This window comes from Brassica oleracea, chromosome C5 (genome assembly GCF_000695525.1).
Source record: "Brassica oleracea var. oleracea cultivar TO1000 chromosome C5, BOL, whole genome shotgun sequence".
NCBI lineage: Eukaryota > Viridiplantae > Streptophyta > Magnoliopsida > Brassicales > Brassicaceae > Brassica > Brassica oleracea.
In genome coordinates, this window is record NC_027752.1 from 40,007,579 (window position 1) to 40,013,649 (window position 6,071).

The 6,071-nt window shown below is 33.4% G+C and overlaps 1 pseudogene; it reads left to right on the forward strand.

Moving 5' to 3' along the window:
• The first annotated feature begins 2,766 nt into the window (after positions 1 to 2,766).
• LOC106292299 lies at positions 2,767 to 3,772 on the forward strand (annotated as a pseudogene).
• Positions 3,773 to 6,071: the final 2,299 nt, after the last annotated feature.

Below are 6,071 nucleotides of genomic sequence, written 5' to 3' on the forward strand. Positions count from 1 at the left end.
ATCATAAAATTTTAATCCATAAATAGTATATATTAAAAATATTATTATATATTATCATAAAATTTTGATCCATAAAAAAAATAAAAATACATTTTTTCGGATATACAGGTCATATTCTAAAAAATATTGATAATACAATTGATGGTTTACATGATAAAATAAAATTATTCAATATAAACAATAAAATTATTGTGCTTCAAAATGTCATATTAAACAATTATTTGAACGGGTAAATTTTAAAGTATATATTACAACTAATACAAAAAAAAAATTACTTATAAAAATAAAAATAAACAATCAAGCTATAGTCTATATTAATAGAGAAACATTTGAAAAATTATAACATGTAGTTTGTACTAGTTAAAAAAATGTCTAGGTGTATTGTCAGTTAAAAGCATATCAATTAATCTGACGTGGCAGCTTCATATTCAATTAAAAACAATGTTGGTCCAAAATATAGGTATTGATTTCACTAGGGATATATTCAAATTGTACTTAGGCTAAGCGCATTACGCCATCTTCGTGAGTTACGTGAAATATATAAATACATTGGACTAAATTGGAAGATTGCCTTATTAAAAGAAACAATAAATGACTATTAACTTAATGCTCTAATGATTAAATATCAAATATACGACTTGATACACTTCGATAATATGTAATTCAAGAAAATCCATATTTAAGATGGAAAAACTTTATCACCAAGGAAAAATTAATTACATTTATTTGGGAATTAAAGTAAATTTTAATAAATGCAAATCTTAGTAGTTAATGGTAAAAATGTAATCATTTTTCGTTACCAATCCACCCAAATGTGTCGTATTATATTTGGGTGGTAATTAATTTGTCCTTAGTGGTACACATCTATTCGCTGGATTGGTAAAAGAAACTATCTGCGATATTTCGAATTATATTTAAGATGCAAAAACAAGACCAGCTATCTGTTTTGATAGCGAAGATTTCATTGTAATACAAGAAATACGTTTGCAAACTATCTACGATTTAATAATTTGAATCAAGGGTGTTCAATTCGGTAAATACATGACAAACTAAAACCGAACCAAATCGAAATAGACAAATTAGTTTGATTTCGTAACACCGTATAAACCAGATAGATGTTATTTCTAGAGACCATGGTATATAGATATGATTGTGTATATAGACCGTTCAAACAATATAAACCGAATAAACTGAGTAATTAAAATATTGTAGTATAGTTTTATGTAAATTACATAATATAATTATATACATATAGTTTATTTTATTTATATGATCTTGATATTTAAGAAATTAATTTGAATAATCGACATATATTTTTCTTAAATTTATTATACTATTAATCATTTTTCTTTTCTTCTTATGAATCTATAATAACTATAATTTATTTAACAATTATTTTTAATAGTTAAATATAATAGAAAATCATTCTATTTAAAAATTAGAGTAGTATTTAATAAATTTGATTTTTAACCATACAAAATTAAATTGACAAAATATAATAAAAGATAATATATTTTAAGTTTTTTGGTATAAAATTGAATAAACCAAAAATCGATAGTATATAAATCAAACCAAAAGAAATATGATTTTAACATGGTATCTAATTAGTATAAATCAAAATATCGAAAAACCGAACCGCGACTAGACTAAAATTGAATAAACCAAAATCCGACAGTATATAAACTGAACCAAACCAAAACATATATGATTTTAATGTGGTATCTAATTTTTATAATCCAAAATATCGAAAAACTAAGCAGAGACCATACCAAAATCCAGATTGAACAATCTTACTTTGAATGTATGATTTTTATTCATGTCTCATCCCACGTAAAGCGTGGATCTCATCCTAGTAACTATTATTTTTATTTTATGATTTTATCCGACAACTGATTTCTTTTACAGTCCTTACGACATTGTTATACATAAATTTTTCTACAACTTCCAAAATATATTCCAAAAAAAAAAACACATGCTATTCAAAAACAAAAACAAAAACTACACATGATGAACCGTTAATGAATTAATGTCATGTTGTGCCTTACTTTCACATGGCCATATCAAAGATATCCGGGGGCCTATAAAAGTGATTTTCTTCAAACAATTATTGATTTACGTGTGTTTATTTAGTTCCTTCTGATTATTATATTTGTTTGTATAGAGACATTAATGATCGAAACCATTTGTATTTTTTTTACTTGTGTATGTGTGATGGGAAACTTGAATGTCACACACAAACTCTCACCAAACAATGCAAAAGCATCTTTGTTCTAAGGAAATCCACTAGGTTATTTTGTGAACTGATCCTCTGAAAATACTATTTCAGAAAAGTTAAGGTATTGAGCATGAATGGAATAAGTTTTATCATTTCACATACTTTTATTTTCCTTTTGGCAAGTTTACATCTTTTTAAACATTTTACTATTGGCAAATAATTAAAAAAAAACTTCATTGAACCTTTCCATTTTTGAGTCATATATCTTTCCCTTTTTATTTTTGGTGTAACTTTTCCATTGTATCTTTATTTTTGTTTTTTTACAAGGTTTTTTCCATTATTTCATTTGTCAGAAAAATAGAAACAAATTATTTGGAAAAATGGAAAAAAGAAAAGAAAAAAAGGAACAAAGAAGGTTAATATAAGAAGAAAATTTCCGACGAAGAGCTCTTTCCTTTTCTCTCCCTTTTGTTGGGTCCCCTTAAAAGGCTTACATACATTGATGAAGTTTGAATCAACGCCTCCTCTGTGAGATATTACTGCTGAAGAAGATGATGAAGACTGTGAGGATGCTGCTTACTTTGCTCTGTTTGGTTGCCTTGGTGTACGGACAACCGAGTCCTGATACGGCCACCATGTTTGCTCTGAGAGACTCTCTGAAGTCGGAACACCTCAACTGGTCCGACCCGAACCCTTGTGTTTGGACAGGTTTAGGATGCGACACAGGAAGCTATCGAGTCAGCCGGATCCAAATTGTGAACCGAGGAATCTCAGGAACCCTAACTTGTGATATAAGAAACCTCTCGGCTTTGACTGATTTTGACGTCATGGGTAACAACTTAACCGGGAAGATCCCGAGTCTTGCTGGGTTGAAATTCTTAGAGAGGGTTCTCGTTAACGACAATGGCTTCACTTCCATCGACGCAGACTTCTTCACCGGTTTGAGTTCCCTCCAGTTTCTAAATCTCGACAAACAATCCGTTGCGTCCCTGGAAGATCCCTTACAGCTTAACCGAAGGCATGGCTACAAGAAAACCGGTTCTCAGGTACCAAGGCATGGCTACAAGAAAACCGGTTCTCAGGTACCATACCGGTCTTTTCTGGTCTGACCTCGCTGAAACTGCTCAACGTCAGCGGAAATCAGCTTACCGGTATTGTACCGGAGTCTTTAACCGAGTTGACTTCTCTTTCTGATTTGGCTTTCGGCAATAATCTTCTTCAAGGACCAACTCCAAGCTTCAAGTCTAAAAGCATTAACCTTGACATGACACGGCTCAATAGTTTCTGCTTAGACGTTCCTGGTGCTCCTGGTGATCCCCATGTTAACGATCTGCTTTCAATCGTTGAAGGGTTTGGTTTCCCTGTGGTATTTGCCGAGAGCTGGAAAGGAAATTATCCGTGTAATAGTACCAACAAATGGGTTGGGGTAACTTGTTCTGGTGCTAATATCACAGTTATTGACTTCAAAGGCATGGGACTCAACGCACTATCTCTCCATGCTTTGCACGTCTCAGAACTCTTAAAGTTATCAATCTCACTCACAAAACTCTTACCGGATACCTTCCAAAAAAAAAAAAAAAACAATCTTACCGGTTATATACTTATATTCCAGAAGAGCTCACTGAATTGAGAAACTTGGAAACTCTAGATGTTTCGTATAATCATCAGTTGTACGATCGATATTTTCATTTTGGGCCAAATGTAGTAATCGTGCATGGGGATCCCGGCATAAGATACCATGTCCCTCCACCGGTTTCTGGTTACCTTGGTTCGTCTTCTCAGAATAACAATGTTGCAAAAATTCTGGGTTCTGTTATTGGTAGTACTGTGTTGGTTTTGCTTCTTATCGGATTTGTTATTTTCTTGTGCGTCAAGGAAAAGAAGACATACCATAAGATGCATCCTCAGCAACATTCTGGTGACCAAGATTACAATAAGATGCACTCAAGATTACATTAGACAATCTGTATTGGTGGAAGTGAAAGTGGAGTCAGGGGTAGCCATGCTCGTGTGGTATTTGTAAGTTCAACGAGAGGAATATACTTTGGGAGAGGCGGATTTTGTAGTAGACGAGCTGCATTTCAGTTTTGCGATACAATAACTACTACGTTCGGACCCGGACCAGGCACGGGGTGAAATGATTTTATAAAAAATTTAATAAAAACGTAGTTACTGTTATAAAATAACTTATAATTTTATAATATTGAAAAATTTAAATAAGGACGAAATTTTATATCTGTAGAGATAGAATAACACTGATATATGATAAATAACGAAAGAGAGAGATTACTATAAAGAGGGAGAAGAAAGATGTAAGGGACGAGTTACAACGAATGAAAACGTTCGTATATATAGAAAAAAAATTCACTGTGCAAATAGTACAGCGGGCCCCACATCTTTTATATTTTCAACACTTTCGGCACTTCTCTTTCTAACTTTCATAACACTCCCCCTTGGGGACCGGTGTCACTATCCACTCTCGCTTAACGTCTTTGTTGCCTCGTTAAAAACTTTTCTCGTAAAACCCAATGAAAAAAACCATAGTAAGGTAAAAAAAGTACAACCACGTAAGCTCCCCCTCGAATAAGCAGTCATAGATCCTTCTGATGACGCATTCCAATGTTATGGATGTGTTTTCTGAATACCGAGGTAGAGAGTGATTTTGTGAAGAGGTCGGCAGCATTGTCGCATGATCGAACATATCTTATCAATCTCTTTATTCTTCTCGAGCTCTTGAGTGTATGAGAAGAACTTAGGAGGTATATGTTTGGTTCTATCGCTTTTGATATATCCTTCCTTCGTTTGAGCAACACATGTCGCGTTATCTTCATATAGATAGTTGGCTCCGTATTTTCGTCAATCCCACTGCTTGAACAGATGTGTCGGCTTATTGATCTTAGCCATACACATTCTCTACTTGCTTCATGGAGTGCAATGATCTCAGCGTGATTTGAAGAAGTAGCAACAAGTGTCTGCTTCTGAGAACGCCAAGATATGGCGGTGCCTCCAATTGTAAAAACATATCCTGTCTGGGATCGAGCTTTGTGTGGATCTGACAAATAACCTGCATCTGCAAAACCAATCATTTGACCTTTTGAACTTTTAGGATAAAACAAGCCTAAATCAGTTGTTCCTTGAAGGTAACGAAAGACATGTTTAATTCCATTCCAATGTCTTCGCGTAGGAGACGAACTGAATCTCGCTAAAAGATTAATGGCAAAAGATATGTCAGGTCGAGTGCAATTTGCAAGATACATAAGAGCTCCAATTGCACTTAAGTATGGAGTTTCATGACCAAGTATTTCTTCATTTTCCTCAGATGGTCAAAACAGATCATTTTCAACATTAAGTGATCTAACGACCATCGGGGTGCTAAGAGGAGTTGCTTTATCCATGTTAAAGCGTTTCAATACTCGTTTGGTATATGTAGACTGGTGTACAAATATACCCTTTTGAGAATGCTCAATTTGTAATCCTAGACAATATTTTGTCTGCCCGAGATCTTTCATCTCAAATTCTCCTTTCAGATAGTTTGATGCCTTTTGGATTTCGTTTTGAGTTCCAATAATATTAAGATCATCAACGTACATCGCGATTATCACAAATCCGGATGTTGTTTTCTTTATGAAAACACAAGGGCATATAGGATCATTCGTGTATCCTTCTTTTGTTAAGTGTTCGCTGAGACGATTATACCACATTCGTCCAGATTGTTTTAACCCATATAATGATATTTGCAATTTTATTGCACATAACTCTTAAGATTTGGAACTTAATGTTTCTGGCATTTTAAATCCATCTGGGATTCTCATATAGATATCAGTATCTAATGATCCACATAAATATGCCGTAACGA